This window comes from Camelus dromedarius, chromosome 21 (genome assembly GCF_036321535.1).
Source record: "Camelus dromedarius isolate mCamDro1 chromosome 21, mCamDro1.pat, whole genome shotgun sequence".
In the NCBI taxonomy this organism is placed as follows: domain Eukaryota; kingdom Metazoa; phylum Chordata; class Mammalia; order Artiodactyla; family Camelidae; genus Camelus; species Camelus dromedarius.
In genome coordinates, this window is record NC_087456.1 from 8,729,192 (window position 1) to 8,750,061 (window position 20,870).

Below are 20,870 nucleotides of genomic sequence, written 5' to 3' on the forward strand. Positions count from 1 at the left end.
ATGGACACTCACTTGCCGATTTTCCCTACATATGCAGTTGTTTTTGAATGTTCTAGTATTTAATGCCTAGCTTCTGAGAGGGGAACCATGAAAAATGAAGTGGGAAGTAAAGAGTGTTAGAACTTTAAATCCCATGTTAGTCACTGTAGCTAACAAGAAAGGGGTTTGCAAGACTGGGGGAGGTGTGACAACAATGGCTGCCCACCTCTTTGTCTGTGACCAGAAACAGCACTCAGCAATCAGAGCACAGATTCTTGGAGGACAGACTCCTTTTCAGCTACCCTAACTCCTGCAACCCATGTGTACACTGCTTCAGAAACCTATGCAGAGCTGCCTGCCACATTGCTGAGGGTGGGGACGGGAGCTACTATTTTCCAAAGAGCTGACAATGACTGATATTAATGCAATTTACCTGCCCTAGTTTTCCCCTGGAATTTGCAAGCCCTCAACAGACTCCAGAGTTCCAAAATAGTGACATCAGGCATATTCTGACATTGCAATTACTGTCTAGTTATGGAGACAGATCCTTAGTGCTTCCAACTCTGCCACTTTCCCTAAAGTCTCTCCTAAAACTCTGCAATATTCATGAAATGAGTGAGCCTTGACAAAAGTCAACTGGAACCATGTACAAGCAGTTTTGCTGACTATTTTTTAATTGATCAAGTAAAAATATTAAATCATCCTCTCCATATTTATACAGAGAGAGCCTACTGGGCACTTTAAGGGGCACCAACAGTTCAAGTCATAGACTCTCTTCAAAAAAAGGTGTAGCCTATTCAGAAACACAGTATATACTAATGCAATATATTAAAGTAAAATTGTAAGTAAGAAGTGACAAAAATATAGAACTATTTAGGATCATTACAATGAGAGTCCAGAAGGAGGAGAGAGTTCTGTGAATTTAAATCATCAGAGAAGAGTTCATCAAGTAGTGTCCGGAGCTATTTATTCCTAGAAAGATATTCTGATCTAAAGAGTGTAATAAGAGCTAAAACTCACCTAGCACTCACTATGTCAGATGCTAACTCATCTAATTCTCAAAACAACCCATGACGTGTATACTATTATCCTTTTTATATGGATGAGGAAACTGAGCAAGAGAAACATTAAGAGACTTGCCCAAGCTCAAATAACAAGTCAGTCTTAGAGCCGGGATTTAAATGCAGACAGGCAAGTTCTAGAGCCTGGTCTCTCTTCTCAATAAGGACTGAGCAGGGTGGTGTGAGCAAAAGCATAGAAGTGAATGTGTGATGCATTTGCCAGAGACAGCAAAGGGGGCCAGACTGACAGGCATGACAGAGTAATTTAAACATTTTACTCTGGGCCAATGTGTGTTCACATGCAGAAACTCTTTATTTGATTAAAATGGAAGATTTGGTTAGCACTTCCATATATTGTGTCTTTTAAGGAACATCTCCCTCAAACTACTGTGTTGCAGAAACACAGCCATATAAAAATGTTCTTCTTTATTATGGGTGTTGTGTTAACTGGTAAAGAAACAGTAACCTCTTCTTTTTTCATTTAGCTATTACTTAAAAGGAAGAGAAGTTCTAACTTGTACTGTTGTTGGAAATAATATACAGTGGAGTGGCAAGTACCCAATATGTGAAAGTAAGTAAATTCTCACTTTAGAATTTAGACCAGGAATTTTCAAACTTTTTGGCCTCAGGACACGGTTTATGCTTTTAAATCAACAGTAGTCCCGAAGAGCTTTTCTTTATGTGGGTTATGTTTATTGGTATGCATTATATTGGACTTAAAACAAAAGTTTTTTAAATAGTTTATTATTAACTCAGTTTTAAAAACAGTAAGCTCAATATATGTTATCATATACAACATACTTTTATGAAATAATCAAAATTTTCTAAGACAAACAATGAGAATAGTGGCAACATATTACATTTTTGCAAATCTCTTCAATATCTGGATTAAAGTAAAACATCTGGATTCAATCTGTTGAAAAAAATCATATAATTTGTACATTCTGGAAAATTTTAGCATACACTTATAAGGATAACAGCGAAAAAGACAATATCTCAGTATTATTGTGAACCACTGTAGTAAATGGATACATTTATAAAACATAAAGTACTTCTCAACTAGCAATGATTTTTATTTTTAACCATAAACATATTTTCCCATTAAATTTCCATCTCTTATAATGACTAGAACAAAACTTAGCATGCTCTTATAGATAAATACAGGTATTTCATATAGGTTCTTCTTTTTTCTTTATTCAAGTATGGTCAGTTGCAATGTGTCAATTTCTGATGTATAGCATAATGTTTCAGTCATACATATACATAAATATTTTTATTTTCATATTCTTTCTTGTTACAGGTTACAAGATATTGAATATAGTTCCCTGTGCTATACAGTAGAACCTTGCTGTTTATCTATTTTATATAGTATTTAATATTCGCAATTCTCAAGCTCCTAATTTATCCTCCTGTAGATACTTTATATAGGTATTTAAGAAAATGAGTTTTGTTCTTGAAAGTTCATTGCTACATGATTTGAATTTGGGATAATACATTTTCTCATGGCAACTTCTAAATGGATACTGGATTCACAGCTAACTTCTAGAAATCATATCCTAAAGAATTTATTGTAGGTAGTTTATAGGACTTTACTAATGCTGTCTTAATCATTCACCTTCTTTCGCCTTTATTTCCCCTTTTTTTCCCTTTTTAAGAGATTTCATGTGGACTGCCTTCAAACATAAAAAATGGAAAATATACCAATAGCTACAAGAATGTATTTCAATATAAAGAATAAGTGACTTATAGTTGTAATCTGTTAAATAGACCAGATCAATGTTCACTTGTTGGAGAGAGCAAGCTTACTTGTTCTGCACGTGGCAATTGGAGCAGTGATGCTTCTAAGTGTAAATGTAATACTTCCATATGTTTCCTTCTTCATTTCTAAATACTGTGAAACACTTTGTAAATAGTTTTACCTATAAGCACACAAAACAGTCATTTGTGATTCCTCCTCCTGTTAACTTGACTTCTAATTTAATTTAGGCCAAATCTAATGGGAAATATTTCTAGCTGTAGGGTTTCCCAGCCCTCACCCCCGATGTTTTTGGCATTCCAGTTTGCACATTGTGAACTACTGTGTGTGTATATATATTATATATATATAAAATATATATATGAGTTACAATTATTTTTCTTAAAAAAAATAACTCAACACACACTACCTGAAAATAAGAAAGATTTTTCTTATATTTCAAAACATCTGAAAGCTCTGGCTACAAATAATGATGGAATAAATTTTAAAAGACTAACTCTCTCATTGATAAGAATGATAAATTCTGGACAAAATATATTTTAAAAACAATATTTAAAGCACTAGAGACTGAAATAAAGTAGGGAGATGCTAGAGGGAATTTGATTCTCAAAAGAAAACAACCACTGAATAACAGGAAAATACTCTTTCTAAGTATATATGGAACATTCTCTAAGGTAGACAGTAAGGTTATTTTTAACAAATTCCAGAGGGTTGAAATCATTCTGAGTGCATTATCTGATCACAATTGAATGAATGTAGAATTAAAACAGAGATAATCTAGAAAATTCCCAAATATTTGAAAATTATGCAAGACACTTCTAACTAACCCATGAGTCAAAGATGAAGTAACGAGGATGTTAGAAAGTGTTTTGAGCTAAATAAAAATGAAAACACGACATATCAAAATATTAAAATTTATGTGATACAACAAAAGCATTGCTTAAAGGGAAATTTATATCATAAAATACTTATTGATTTGAGATTTTTATTTTTACCTTAAGAAACTAAAAACAAAAATTAAAAATAAAAAAATAATAAAAATAATTAAAATAAAAAAATAATTAAAAATAAAAAAATAAAAAAGCAAACAAACACAAAACAAGGAGAAATAAAATGATTATAAAGATAGAAAGAAATCAGTGAAATTGTAAAGAGAAAGTAACAGAGAAAACCATGAAAACAGCCCTGGTTCTTGGAGCAGATCAATGTAATAGATAAAGCTACAGCTGGGCTGACAAAAAAGGAAAAGACATTTAATAAATCAGAGAAAGACAAAAATCTGTGTGTTATCACTTATACGTGGAATCTAAAAAGTACAACAAACTAGTAAATGTAACAAAAAAGAAGCAGACTCACAGATATAGTGGTTACCAATGGAATAGGGGTGAAGGGGAAAGACAGGGGTGGGGAAGTTGGAGGTACAAACTATTGTGTGTAAGACAGGCTACAAGGATGTGTTGTACAACATGGGGAATATAGCAAATATTTTGCAATAACTGTAAATGGAGTGCAATCTTTAAAATTGTATAAAAATTAAAATGAATGAGTTTTTCCAAAAAAGAATGAAAAAGAGAACAACACTAAATATTCTTCAGAATTTAAAGGGATAATAAGGGAATAGTACACAAACAACCTTATGTCTATAAATTTGACAACTTACATGAAATTGACAAACTCCTTGAAAGATAAAAAGTACCAAAATAACTTCACACAAAGATACAGGTAACCTGAATAGTCCTATATCTATTAAGGACATATAGTGTGTTGTTAAAAACCTTTCCACAGAGACAACTGAGGCCCTGATGGAGTCCTTGGGGAATTGTACCAAACATCGCAGAAATAAGTAATAGCACCTCTACACAAACTCTTCAAGAAATGTAAGAAGATTTCATGAGAACATTACCCTGATACCTAACTCAGACAAAAACATTGACAGAAAATTATAAACAATATCCTTAATGAATATAGAACTTCTTAACAAAATATCAATGAACCAAATCCTGCCATATATAAAGATAAAAATGCATCATAAACAAATAAATTTGTTCCATAAATGCAAGATCGGTCAAATTTTTAAAAAATCAGTATTTTTTATCATATCAAGAGACTGTAAAGAAAAAATTAATATGATGATCTCAATAAAGGCAAAAAAAAAGCACAACTGGCAGAATTCATCATCTTTCCATGATAAAACTTATCAGCAAAGTAGGAATAGAAGGGAACTAGCTGTCTCAACCTGATGAAAGGAATATCAGAAATCTCACAACCAACATTATACTTAGAGGTAAAAGACTAATTTCTTTCCCCTTCAAGGTAAGAAGAAGTGTATCTATACTCACCACTCTGTTCAATATTGTACTGGAGGTCCTACCCACTCTGGTAAGACTGGAGAAAGAAAAAGGCATACATATATTGGAAAGAAAGAGATAAAAGTTTCTATTCATTTATGACATGATTGTCTACAAAGAAAATTCTGAAAACTGAAGTTTTAGCAAGGTTGCAAAATATAAGATCGACATACAGAAATCAATTGAATGTCTATATACTAGTAACAATTCATTACAAATTGAAAATCTTTAAACACAATCCCAATAAAAATCCCAGTAGACCTTTTTGTATAAATTGACAAATTGATCCTGAAATGACAGATGGAAAGACAAAAGAACTAGTATAGCTAAAACAATTTTGAAAAAAACTGGAGGATATCTGATGTCAAGACTTGGTATAAAGCATACTATAAAGCACATAAGCAAGACAGTTTGGTATTGGTGAAAGGATAGCCATTTAGAGCAATGGAACAGAACAGTGAGTCCAGGATTAGACCCTTGCATATACGTCCAGTTGATTTTCATCACAGGTATACAAACAATTCAGTGAAAAAACATTTTTTTTCAATAAATGATACAGGCACAATTGGACACCCAGATGCTTAAAAAAAAAGAACCTCAGCCCACATTTGTACCATATGCAAACATTCATTCAAAAAGGAGCACAGGCATTTATGTAAAGCCTACAACTACAACACTTTCAAGAGAAAAGGGAAAAAAAAAAAACATTTGTGGCCCAGATAAATATTTCTTTAATATAATCCATAAAGCAAGATGCTTTAAAGAAATTGGATATTCCAAACTCAAAACTTCTAGACTGCAAAAGATATGAAGGAAACAACAACAACAAAAAACCAATAGACTGGGAGAAAATATTTACAAAGTATATATCTAATAGTTGATTTGTGTCTTTGATATATAAAGAACTTTCAAAACACAATAAGAAAACAAGCTAATTTTTATAAATGAGCAAAATTTTAATAGACATATTTCATCAAATATGATAGGCAGATGGCAAAAAAAAGGATGTGAAAAGTTGCTCTATATTATTAGTAATTACTAACCACCTATTAGATTGTCTGAAATTAAATAGAAAAACAAAGAATAATACTAAGTACTGGTGAAGCTATGGAACAGTTGAAACTCTCATACATTGCTGGTAGGAATGCAAAGGGGTACAACCACTTTGGAACACAGTTTGTAAATTTCCTATAAAGTTAAATGTGTACTTTGTATATAACATTGCACCCCAAGTGGTCAAATATACACATAATTGAAGTCTCAGAAAGAGAGAAGAGAAGGCAATATAGGAAAATATTTCAATAAATATGGGCCAAAATAATTTATCTTTGATCCAAATAACAACACTACCAACCCAGTCCACGAAATTCAGTGACACTAGCAGGATAAATAAAATTTCTAATTTACTAAGAAACAACCACCAAACTAAATACATCATGGTAAAACTACTGAAAACAAAGCAAAACAAAAACATGGAAGGGAGAAAGGAAGGGAATAAAAAGGAAGGAAGAGAGGAAGAAAGAAAAACCAGTGAGAGGTGGAAAAGGTAGTATACTGAAGACATACCCACCAACCCCCACCTTACCCAAGCTGACTGCTCTTAAGGAACTGTGAAGAATAGAACACAGTCGCTGCTGCTAATGTGTTGAAAGAAAAGTAAAGCACTTAAACTAGAATTCTCTGTCAAGAAGAAATCTTTCAAAACTGAAGGGGAAATAAATAAAACCAGTTTTAGATTGAAAAAAAAAGAAAGCTAAAAGAATTTGTCATTAGCTGACCTGACCACAAGGATTGATAAGGAAGTTCAGCAGCTGAAGACAAATGATACCTGATGGAAATTCAGATCCAAGGAAAAAGAGGAAGAACATACTTCTGGTTTAAAAGGCTTTATGTTATCTGGCCATCATCCATTGCTCAGATTTCACCTCATAAGATGTTCTCTGGAACTTACTGCCCAGCCCAGTGTTTTTTAGTTTTGGTTCTTTTTTCCCCAATTCTGCAAAAGTAATCCTGAAGTCAATCTAGAGGGCATGACCTGTGTTTTACTTCTGAAGAAGTAGAGTAGAGAGGGGAATACCAAACTACACCAGCATGAAGCCTAAGCATTTTGCATGGCTGGATTTTTCAACTTTTAAGTTTGAATATTTAAAGTATTCAATCCAAAGAGTCTTTGCTACCTTTCTAAAAGAGCAGGGAACTCTAACTAGAGTCACCATGATCTTTAAAAAACTGTCCTAGAGCTAGAGTATCAAAAGTTGCTTTTGAACTTACCTTCAATTTGTATCTGGTAGTTAGACCTTTCTCAAAACTTGTCAGCAATAAAAAAAAATTAGGAAGGCCAATAAACTATAATGACATTCTGTTCTAGGTGGAAAAACATCATTAGATTTCTCTAAATTTGTGCCTAGAATTCAAATGCACAAATAAAGTCTTCTTGTTTTTTTCAATTAACATCTTGCCTTTCATTTCTTTCCTCTTTCCTCCCACTGGAAATTACAACTTTCCACCAGTATTTTCTGTGTGAAAGCAGCTTTCTATTAATTCTGGAATTTTTCCACTTTTCATTGGTCAAATGTAAACTTCCAGTATTTGAAAATGGAAAAATGTTAACAGAAAGTAGAATTTTTTTTTCCTACAAAGATGTGGTGACATTTGAATGACTCCAAGGATTTATGCTTACTGGCAGCCTCTCAGTGTCCTGTGGTAGTGAAGATACGTGGGAACCTGAGATGCCGAAGTGTACTAAAAGTACAAATGTTGTCTCTTCTTTGTCTTTTAACTTTCTTTTTTAGTTCTTATTTTGTTCACATTGATAAGAATAAGTGAAAAGAAGCAAACTTAGTACTTAACTCGGATATGTATTCATTTCCATGGCAGATATACGAAAAATTTACATACAATTCTGCTGCTGTGGTTTCGCAGGCTGTTAGAGAGTCAGCACATTATATGTTAGCACTTAACACAGGTGTATTAATACCTCTTGTTCAGTATTTTAAGGTATAAAAAGAGATGGGAATCATTTTTCAGAGTAAATTGAAGCATGGGAATTTTTACCTTGAAATAAGTCAAGAATGAGAGGCATAATTCATATAAATGAGGGGAAAGCAGTAATCCCAGGTGGTTGGTCCTACACTGTTTTGCTTTCCAGTGCTGATTCTTCTCAATACATCACTTCCAATTTCAGGCCATTCAGGTACAGTAATTTTCTATTTATAGTTTACAAAACATTTTTTAAATTCATGGGATAAACAGTCATCATTTACAGTACCAAAGAGATGAAGAATATACTTACAGTCATTTTAGTTGTGATACTTAGTAATTCTAAAGGTATTTGCCATAGTTCAGATACCAACAGTAAGTAAACATGGGCAAACTATGTAAACCTTACATCTGAGTACAGAGTGATTTAATACCTGTAATAGCAAAGTTAAAATGTGTGCATTTAAAGCGCTTAGCACAGTACCTAGCATCTAGAAAGCTCTTAAGGTAGCTCCCATGACTTACAGCATCCGCTTTACAGGGTATTTTTCAGGTCCAGGATTATGGTTGATTTCCCAGACTGGAACCAGTTTGCTTCATTTTACAAACTGGGAAATTTCTGTTATCACCAGAGTAAGGCCAGTATTTCCATCAACCTCACTATTCCACACATCAGAGATTTATAATTTTTCTCTCTCCTGGACATTCTTATTTGGCAACAGAAAGGAAATCTCATAGCCACTGAAAGGCAGGAAAAGTCTTTATTTATTGAAATGAAGTGGGTGATTTCTGGCCAGGACTACTGATCAGCTGCTCTGCTTAAGTCTTGAGAGGCTATTTTGATATGGTGGAAGGAATTATCTTCCTGATTTCAGGGCTGCAACCTCTGGCTTCCCTTTGATTGCAGCAGAAGCAAGAGACAAGAGCAAGAATGGGTAGAGCACAAGCCTGGGCAGAGGGTGCTCAGGGTGCTAGGGAGGCTCTGCTCACTCAAGTAACATCACTTCTGTGGGCTCTAGTTTCCTGTTTAATGAAGCTGTGGAAGTCAAAGCTCAATGACTGGCTTCTACTCTGTTTGTCTTTTTTCAGTTGTCCTAACATTTTAAAGGATTGAGGGGAATTATTCATGTTAACATGGTAATTAGAGCACCTTTTTAGAACTGCTGTAAAGCTGGTACCCGTATCCGCCTAGAGTACCGTGGTGAGGTAAGGGCTGTGAAGATTCAGGGGGAAAGAGATGAAATTTTTTGGATGATCTATAAAGACTGCATATGAAGTTATACTCACTGACCCATCCCTGTGTAGTCACAGAGTCCTGTTGAGAATATGCACTATGATAAACTATTTTTGTTGATTTGCTGTTTTGAAAGTGTGGAACATAAACACTTATTGAGGACTTAGAAAACATTGATACACGTTAGTGTTTGTTTGTGAGAAAAAGCTTATGAAGAGAAGAAACTACTGGGATTTTTTAAAAAATCAAAATCAACTCTCCTTATGGGATTGTTAATCATATTTTTAATATCACTTTGAGGAAGAGTATACGAAAAGCACAGTAGCAACATAAATGGTGTAAATCAGATTCAAATATGCTAATATGAAAAAAGTCCAAGCAATACTATGCCAACAAGAAAAACATACAAATTATGGAATATAATACTACTTGAACCATTTAAAGAACACTAAGTTTTATCATTTATAGTTGACTACAGGGATTTCCATTATAAAATACAAAGTTGTGTTGTACATTTTATGCATACATCCTTACCTACTTGTGCAAATATATATCTAGACTGAATTCCAAGGAGTAGACTTGCAAACATCTGAGTGTATGTGTATTTTTGATTTGAGAAATAATCAATCTTTTTCTAAAACAAAAAAAAATGAAATACATAATTTTGTATTGATAAGGCTGCTGCATTGAGTCAAATTTATTTTTTGCAGGTTACAAGCCTCACTCTCCAACCAAGCCTCCAGTTCCAAACTATCCAGGTTCAGTAACACTTTATCCTTCTTATATTGTTAAGAACTTTATAAGGTGATGGGTACAAAATCATGTCTTATTTTAATTTGTGTTTCTCTAATTATCAGTGAGATTGAACTTTTTCTTATCTGTATCTATTTATTGTATTCTTTCTTCCTTTTTCATTAGGAATCTAAATTATTTTCCTTATTGATTTCAACTTATAAATTAAAACCCTTTTAACATGAAATGAACTTTATCAGATATATTTTTGCCTTATTTTCAGTAGTTAGAATTTTTTAGGTTTTTATACTATACTTTTAGATGTAGACTGCGTTTATAAATTTTTGTTACATGAGTACACAAGTACATACTTGTAAATTTTCGAACATTACAAAAGTACACAGAGTAAAATTATTTCCCCTTATCGTTCCATAGCTTATTACCTGTGTTAATCACTGATAATAGTTTAGAATGCCTCTATATACTTCTGAAGATCAAAATCCTTATATGTCTAGTTATACATTTATTTTGATGGGTTTTTTCCTCTTTTTCTTCTTATGCAGAAATGGTATCATTCTGTTCTTATTTTTATGAAAATTACACACTTTTTGAATTTAATGTCGTTTGGAACTGTATTTTAATTTATTCTTATCCTTATTCACAATGACTTTAATATATGTCATCATAACTTATTAAATATACTACAATCAGTTGTCATTTATACGTGCAAAAATTTTACATTAAGAAGTACTTGGATGTATCAATCTTTTTCCTAATGCCTGTGAGTGTTTTGTCTTTCTTATAAAAGACATATAAATCATAGAAACATTGCAACCATGCATCCTGATTGCATTGTTTGCATTTAAATCTTTGGTACATTTGAAATCGTTAAGGTATGTTAAACGACTTTGTGTTCCTCTTCACTCCACCCACCCCCAGCCAATGACAAAGTAGTATCATTTGTTGAATAAATTATCTCTCTCCAACTGTTTTGAGGGGCCAGGTTTGTCACCGTTAAATCCATAGGCATTCTAGTCTTTTATAGGCTCTCTTAAACTCTGTCCCTGTCTGTGCCAACACCAAATCATTTTCTTAACTCGAGTACTATAATATGTTTTACTGTCTGGGAGAATGCTTCCTATTCAGAAGTGTACAGGCTATGCTCATGTTAATGTTTCCAGGTCAACTTTTATTTTCTTTTCCTTACCATGTCAGCTAATTAAGTAGCATTGAGTACATTCAAATTCAGGTCCAAGACTATGGGCGATTTCCAAGACTGCAATAAGTTTGCTTCATTTTACAAACTGGGAATTTCCTTTGTCACCCAAATAAGACCAATATTTCTGCCACCTGCACTATTCTACACATCATAGAGCTATTATATTTCTCTATACTGGTTATTCTTATTTGGCACAAAGGGTAAATCTCATAGCCACTGAAAGTCAGGAAAAGCCTTTATTTACTGAAATGAAGTGGGTGATTTCTGGTTGGGACTGCTGATCAGCTGCTCTGCTTACGTATTGAGAGACTATTTTGATATGATGGAAGGAATTATATTCCTGATTTCAGGGCTGCAACCTCTGGCTTCCCTTTGATTGCAGCAGAAGCAAGAGACAAGAGCAAGAATGGGTAGAGCATGAGCCTGAGCAGAGGGTGCTCAGGGTGCTAAGGAGGCTCTGCTCACTCAAGTACCATCATTCCTATCGGCTCTAGTTTCCTTTTTAATGAAGATGTGAAACTCAAAGCTCAATGACTGGCTTCTACTCTGTTTGTCTTTTTTCTGTTGTCCTAATATTTTAAAGGACTGAGGGGAATAATTCATGTTAACATGTAATTAGAGCACCTTTTTAGAATTGCTGTAAAGCTGGTACCCAGTAACCGACTACAGTATATTGGTGAGGTGAGGGCTGTGAAGATTTGGAGGGAAAGAGATTACCTTTGTTGGACAATATGTAAAGACTGCATATAAAGTTATACTCATTGACCCATCCCTGTTTAGTCAGGGGTGCTAGTGAGAATATGCAATATGATATACGATGATTGTTAATATGCTGTTTTGAAAGTGTTGACCATAAACACTTCTTGAGGATTTAGAAAAAATTCATAACCTTTAGATTTGAAGTACGGGTGAACTGTTTGTGAGAAAAAGCTCATGAAGGGAAGAAACAACTAGGATAAACACAAAAATCAAAAGCAAATATCCTTCTGGGATTGTTAATCATTTTTTATCATCAGTTTGAGGAAGACTATACCAAAAGCACCAGGAGGAACATACTGTTACGTCAGAATAAAATGTGCAAATATACAAACATGTCCAAGACATAACATGTCAAACACGAAAAACTACAAATTATGGAACATAATAGTACGTGAACCATTTAGACAACACAAAGTTTTATGATTTATAGTTGACTACTAGGATTTCCACTATAACTACACAGTTGTGTTGTACATTTTATGCATATATCCTAACCAACATGTGCAAATATATATTTAGACTGAATTCCTGGGAGTAGACATGCAATGTTCTGGGTGTATGTGGATTTTTTATTTGAGAAACAATCAGTCTTTTTCTAAATAAAACAAAAAAATGAAATGCATAATTTTGTATTCATAAGGCTGCTGCATTGATTCAAATTTATTTTTGCAGGTAGCAATCCTCCCGCTTCAGCCAATCCTGCAGGTCCAAACTATCCAGGTTCAGTAACCTTTTATCCTTCTAATATTCTTCAGAACTTTATAGGTGATGGCTACCAAATCATGCCTTATTTTAATTTGCATTTCTTCGGTTATCAGTGAGATTCAAATTTTTCTTCTCTGTATTTCTTTATTTCTTATGTTGTTTCTACCCTTTTCTATTGACTTTCTAAAATAGATTTTCGGTGATCTGACACTATAAAATGAAGCCCTAGTACCATGAACTGAACTTTTTTACGACGTTTCTATTTTTGCCTTATTTTCACAAGTCAATTTTATCTTTAAGATTTCTATACTATGCTATAAGATGAAGGATGCTTCGTATAAAATTTAGCTACATAAGGAGTACACAAATAGAATTTTGTAAGTATTCGATCATTGCAAAAGCACGCAGAGTCAAAATAGATCCCCTGATCTTTCTCTAGCCTACTACCAGAGTTAATCACTGTTAATAGTATAGAGTATCTCTATATATTTCTGTAGATCAAAATTCTAATATGTGTAGTGGAACATTAAGTTTGGGGGATTTTTCCTCTGTTTTTCTCACACAAAAATTGTATCATTATCTTCATATATTTCTACAACTTACATTCTTTGAATTTAGTACCTTCTTTGGAATTGTATTTTGATTTATTCTTAAACTTACTCATGATGACTTCAAATTACGTAGTCATATTTGAACTGTTCTCCAATCAGCGGTCCTTCTATGTGCTAAGGTTTCACATTAACAGATAGTTGCATGTATCAATCTGTTCCCTCCTTGCTGTGAGTGTTGTGTATTTCTTATTGAAGCTTCAGGACTTCCCCATGCTGAAATAATACAAATATTGCAAACATGCGTCCTGATTGCATTGTTTGCATTTACAACTTTGGTACATTTGAAATCCTTCAGGTATGAGGAACGACATTGTGTTCCTCTTCACTCCACCCAACCCCAGCCAATGGCAAAGTAGTATCATTTGTTGAGTAAGTTGTCCTCTCTCCAACACTTTTGAGGGGCCAGCTGTTGTCACCCGCTAAATCCACCGGCATTCTACTCTTCTGTAAGCTCCCTTGAAGTCTATCCCAATCTGTGCCAACAGAAAATCATTCTTTTCACTCTTCTTCTAGAATAGGTCGTAATGTCTGGCAGAACGCTTTTGCCCTGAAATGTACAGGCTACACTCATCTTAATGTTTCCAGGTCTACTTTTATTTTCTTTTTCGGAACATTTCACCTAATTTAGTAGCATTGGGTCTATGCACATTCACATCCAAGACTGTGGTGCATTTCCCAGACTGCAACCAGTTGGCTTCATTTTGCAAACTGGGACATTTCTGTTGTCCCCCCATTAAGACCAGTATTCCTACCACCCGCACCATTCTCCACCGCATAGAGTTATTATTTTTCTCTCTCCTGGGCATTCTTATTTGGCAACACAAAGGAAATCTCATAGCCACTGAAAGGCAGGAAAAGTCTTTATCTATTGAAATGAACTGGGTGATTGCTGGCCGGGACTACTGATCAGCTGCTCTGCTTAAGCCTAGAGAGTCTTTATGAATGTGATGGAAGGAAGTTATCTTCCTGATTTTAGGGACTGCACCTCTGGCATCTCTTTAAAGCAGCAGAAGCACGAGACCCGAGCAAGAATGGGTAGAGCACGAGCCTGGGCAGAGGGTACTCAGGGTGCTAGGGAGGCTCTGCTCACTCAAGTCACATCAAGCTGTGAGTTTACTTTCCTGTTTAATGAAGGTGTGGAACTCACAACTCCATTACTGGCTTCTCTTGTGTTTGTCGTTTCCTATTGTCCTACTATTTTCAAAGATTGAGGGGAATTATTCGTATTAACATGGTAATTAGAGCTCCTGTTTAGAAATGCTGTAAAGCTGGTACCCCGTATCGCCCTAGAGTACCCTGGTGAGTTGAGGGCTGTGAATATTCAGGAGGACAGAGATGATTTTGTTGGATGATACATGAAGAAGTTATACTCATTGATCATCCCTGTTTACTCACAAGGTCCTAGTGAAAATATGCACTGTGACTATGTTTGCTGGTATGCTCTTTTGAAACTGTGGACCATAAACACTTCTTAAGGACTGAGAAAACATTGATACTCTTCGTCTTTGAAGACGAGGGGAATTAATTTTTTGTGAGACAAAGCTTATGTGGAGAAGACACTACTGGGATTAAAACAAAAATCAAAGTCAACTCTCCTTATGGGATTGTTAATCATTTTCTAATCATCAGTTTCAGATAGACTACACCAAAAGCACCAGGAGCAACATAAATGATGTTAAGTCAGATTTAAATGTGCTAATACGAAAGAATGTCCAAGACATACTATGCCGACCAGGAAAAGATACAAAGTATGGAGTATAATACTACTTGAAGAGCTTTTAAAGCACACTAAGTTTTATGATTTCTACTTCACTACTAGGATTTCCATTATAAACTACAGAGTTGTGTTGTACATTTTATGCATACATCCTCACCTACATGTGCAAATATGTATTTAGACTGAATTCCTGGGAGTAAACTTGCAGTGTTCTAGGTGTATGTGGATTTTTTTATTTGAGAAACAATCAGTCTTTTTCTAAATCAAACAAAAAATTGAAATGCGTAATTTTGTATTCATACGGATGGTGCATTGATTCAAATTTATTTTTGCAGGTAGCAATCCTCCCGCTTCAGCCAATCCTGCAGGTGCAAACTATCCAGGTTCAGTAACCTTTTATCCTTCTAATATTGTTCAGAACTTTATAGGTGATGGCTACCAAATCATTCTTATTTTAATTTGCATATCTTCGCTTATCAGTGAGATTCAACTTTTTCTTCTCTGTATTTCTTTATTTCTTATACTCTTTCTTCCTTTTTCTACTGGCTTTCTAAAATAGTCTTTCGGTGATGTGACAGTATAAAATGAAGACCTAGTACCATGAACCGAACTTTTCTCCGACGTTTCTATTTTTGCCTTATTTTCACAAGTCCGTTTTATCTTTAAGATTTTTATACTATGCTATAAAATGTAGGTTGCTTTGCATAATATTTAGCTATATCAGGGGTACACAAATAGAATTTTGTAAGTGTTCGATCATTGCAAAAGTACGCAGAGTCAAATTAGATCCCCTGATCTTCCTCTAGCATATTATCTGAGTTAATCTCTGTTAATAGTTTAGAGTGTATCTATATGTTTTTGTAGATCAAAATTCTTATATGTGTAGTTGTACATTTAGTTTGGGGGATATTTCCTCTGTTTTTCTTACACAGAAATGGTATCATTGTGTTCATATGTTTCTAAAAACTTATTCTTTTGAATTTAGAGTATTGTTTGTAATACGATTTGATTTATATTTATCCTTACTCATGATGAATTCAATACACATCCTCATATTCGAACTGTTCTCCAATCAGCGGTCCTTCTATGTGCTAAAGTTTCACATTAACAGATATTTGCATGTATCAGTCTTTTCCCTCCTGGCTATGAGTGTTGTGTCTTTCTTCTAAAATCCTCCAGACTTCCCCATGCTAAAATCATAGAAACATTGCAAGCATGCATCCTGACTGCATTGTTTACATTTAAATACTTGGTGCATTTAAATCTTTGGTACCCTTGAAATCGTTCAGGTATGTGGAACGAACTTGTGTTCCTCTTCAGTCCAACCACCCCCAGCCAATGGCAAAGTAGTATCATTTGTTGAGTAAGTTGTCCTCTCTCCAACACTTTTGAGGGGCCAGTTGTTGTCACCCGTTAAATCCACCGGCATTCTACTCTTCTGTAAGCTCCCTTGAAGTCTATCCCAATCTGTGCCAACAGAAAATCATTCTTTTCACTCTTCTTTTAGAATAGGTCGTAATGTCTGGCAGAACACTTTTGCCCTGAAATGTACAGGCTACACTCATCTTAATGTTTCCAGGTCTACTTTTATTTTCTTTTTCGGAACATTTCACCTAATTTAGTAGCATTGGGTCTATGCACATTCACATCCAAGACTGTGGTGCATTTCCCAGACTGCAACCAGTTGGCTTCATTTTGCAAACTGGGACATTTCTGTTGTCCCCCCATTAAGACCAGTATTCCTACCACCCGCACCATTCTCCACCGCATAGAGTTATTATTTTTCTCTCTCCTGGGCATTCTTATTTGGCAACACAAAGGAAATCTCATAGCCACTGAAAGGCAGGAAAAGTCTTTATCTATTGAAATGAACTGGGTGATTGCTGGCCGGGACTACTGATCAGCTGCTCTGCTTAAGCCTAGAGAGTCTTTTTGAATGTGATGGAAGGAAGTTATCTTCCTGATTTTAGGGACTGCACCTCTGGCATCTCTTTAAAGCAGCAGAGGCGCAAAACAAGAGCAAGAATGGGTAGAGCACGAGCCTGGGCAGAGGGTACTCAGGGTGCTAGGGAGGCTCTGCTCACTCAAGTCACATCAAGCTGTGAGTTTACTTTCCTGTTTAATGAAGGTGTGGAACTCACAGCTCCATTACTGGCTTCTGTTGTGTTTGTCTTTTTCCTGTTGTCCTACTATTTTCAAAGATTGAGGGGAATTATTCGTTTTAACATGGTAATTAGAGCCCCTGTTTAGAAATGCTGTAAAGCTGGTACCCCGTATCGCCCTAGAGTACCCTGGTGAGTTGAGGGCTGTGAATATTCAGGGGGACAGAGATGATTTTGTTGGATGACACATGAAGAAGTTATACTCATTGACCATCCCTGTTTACTCACAAGATCCTAGTGAAAATATGCACTGTGACTATGTTTGCTGGTATGCTCTTTTGGAACAGTGGACCGTAAACACCTCTTAAGGACTGAGAAAACATTGACACTCTTCTGTCTTTAAATTCGATGGGAATTAATTTTTTGTGAGACAAAGCTTACGGGGAGAAGACATTACTGGGATTAAAACAAAAATCAAAATCAACTCTCCTTATGGGATTGTTAATCATTTTCTAATCATCAGTTTCAGATAGACTATACCAAAAGCACCAGGAGCAACATAAATGATGTTAAGTCAGGTTTAAATGTGCTAATACGAAAGAATGTCCAAGACATACAATGCCGACCAGAAAAAGATACAAAGTATGGAGTATAATACTACTTGAAGAGCTTTAAAAGCACACTAACTTTTATGATTTATACTTGACTACGAGGATTTCCATTATAAACTGCAGAGTTGTGTTGTACATTTTATGCATACATCTTCACCTATGTGTAAAAATGTATATTTAGACTGAATTCCTGGGAGTAAACTTGCAATGTTCTGGGTGTATGTGGATTTTTTTATTTGAGAAACCATCAGTCTTTTTCTAAATCAAGCAAAAAATTGAAATGCATAATTTTGTATTGATAAGGCTGGTCCATTGATTCCAATTTCTTTCTGCAGGTAGCAAGCCTCCTGCTTCAGCCAATCCTGCAGGTCCAAACTATCCAGGTACAGTTGCCTTTTATCCTTCTAATATTGTTCAGAACTTCATAGGTGATGGCTACCAAATCACGTCTTATTTTAATTTGCATTTCTTCGGTTATCAGTGAGATTCAACTTTCTCTTCTCTGTATTTCTTTATTTCTTATATTCTTTCTTCCTTTTTCTACTGGCTTTCTAAAATAGTTTTTCGGTGATGTGACACTATAAAATGAAGCCCTAGTACCATGAAGTGAACTTTTCTCCGACGTTTCTATTTTTGCCTTATGTTCACTAGTCAGTTTTACCTTTCAGATTTTTGTACTGTGCTATAATTTGTAGGTTGCTTTGCATAATATTTAGCTATACCGGAGAACACAAATAGAATTTTTTAAGTGTTCGATCATTGCAAAATTACACAGAGCCAAATTAGATCCCCTGATCTTTCTCTAGCCTATTACCTGAATTTACCACGGTTAATACATTAGAGTGTCTCTATATGTTTTTGTTGATCAAAATTCTTCTATGTGTAGTTGCACATTCAGTTTGCTGGATTTTTCCTCTGTTTTTCTTACACAGAAATGGTATCATTGTGTTCATATGTTTCTAAAAACTTATTCTTTTTGAATTTAGTGTCTTGTTTGGAATATGATTTGATTTATTTTTATCCTTACTCATGATCACTTCAATATACGTCGTCATATTCGAACTGTTCTCCAACCAGCGGTCCTTCTATGTGCTAAGGTTTCACATTAACAGATAGTTGCATGTAACAGTCTTTTCCCTCCTGGCTATGAGTGGTGTGTCTCTCTTCTAAAATCCTCAAGAATACCCCACGCTGAAATCATAGAAACATTGCAAGCATGCATCCTGATTGCACTGTTTGCATTTAAATCTTTGGTACATTTGAAATCGTTCAGGTATGTGGGACGACCTTGTGTTCCTCTTCACTCCACCCACCCCCAGCCAATGGCAAAGTAGTATCATTTGTTGAGTAAATTGTCCTCTCTCCAACAGTTTTCAGGGGCCAGCTGTTGTCACCTGTTAAATCCATCGGCGTTCTAGGCTTCTGTAAGCTCCCTTGAACTCTGTCCCAGTCTGTGCCAACAGCAAATCATTCTTTTCACTCTTCTTCTAGAATAGGTCATGATGTCTGGCAGAACGCTTACTGTCCTCAAGTCTACAGGCAACGCTCATGTTAATGTTTCCAGGTCAACTTTTATTTTCTTTTTCGGACCATTTCAGCTCAATTAGAAGCACTGAGTCCTTTCACTTTCAGGTCCAAGACTGTGCTCCATTTCCCAGACTTCGACCAGTTGGCTTCATTTTGCAAACTGGGACATTTCTGTTGTCCCCCCATTAAGACCAGTATTCCTACCACCCGCACCATTCTCCACCGCATAGAGTTATTATTTTTCTCTCTCCTGGGCATTCTTATTTCACAACACAAAGGAAATCTCGTAGCCACTGAAAGGCAGGAAAAGTCTTTATCTATTGAAATGAACTGGGTGATTGCTGGCCGGGATAACTGATCAGCTGCTCTCCTTAAGACTTGAGAGACTATTTGAATGTGATGGAAGGAATTATCTTCCTGATTTTAGGGACTGCATCTCTGCCTTCTCTTTACAACAGCAGAGGCGCAAGACAAGAGCAAGAATGGATAGAGCACGAGCCTGGGCAGAGGGTACTCAGGGTGCTAGGGAGGCTCTGCTCACTCAAGTCACATCAAGCTGTGAGTTTACTTTCCTGTTTAATGAAGGTGTGGAACTCACAGCTCCATTACTGGCTTCTGTTGTGTTTGTCTTTTTCCTGTTGTCCTACTATTTTCAAAGATTGAGGGGAATTATTCATATTAACATGTTAATTAGAGCTCCTGTTTAGAAATGCTGTAAAGCTGGTACCCCGTATCGCCCTAGAGTACCGTGGTGAGTTGAGGGCTGTGAATATTCAGGGGGACAGAGATGATTTTGTTGGATGATACATGAAGAAGTTATACTCATTGACCATCCCTGTTTACTCACAAGATCCTAGTGAAAATATGCACTGTGACTATGTTTGCTGGTATGCTCTTTTGTAACTGTGGACCGTAAACACTTCTTAAGGTCTGAGAAAGCATTGATACTCTTCTGTCTTTAAATTCGATGGGAATTAATTTTTTGTGAGACAAAGCTTATGTAGAGAAGACATTACTGGGATTAAAACAAAAATCAAAATCAACTCTCCTTATGGGATTGTTAATCATTTTCTAATCATCAGTTTCAGATAGACTATACCAAAAGCACCAGGAGCAACATAAATGATGTTAAGTCAGGTTTAAATGTGCTAATACGAAAGAATGTCCATGACATACTATGCCGACCAGAAAAAGATACAAAGTATGGAGTATAATACTACTTGAAGAGCTTTTAAAGCACACTAAGTTTTATGATTTCTACTTCACTACTAGGATTTCCATTATAAACTGCAGAGTTGTGTTGTACATTTTATGCATACATCTTCACCTATGTGTAAAAATGTATATTTAGACTGAATTCCTGGGAGTAAACTTGCAATGTTCTGGGTGTATGTGGATTTTTTACTTGAGAAACCATCAGTCTTTTTCTAAATCAAGCAAAAAAATGAAATGCATAATTTTGTATTGATAAGGCTGGTCCATTGATTCCAATTTCTTTCTGCAGGTAGCAAGCCTCCCGCTTCAGCCAAT

General features: G+C 35.3%; 1 pseudogene; it reads left to right on the forward strand.

Annotated features, from left to right (window-relative positions):
* The first annotated feature begins 1,292 nt into the window (after positions 1 to 1,292).
* Positions 1,293 to 20,870, forward strand: part of LOC135318817 (membrane cofactor protein-like) — an 83,775-nt pseudogene continuing 64,197 nt past the window's right edge.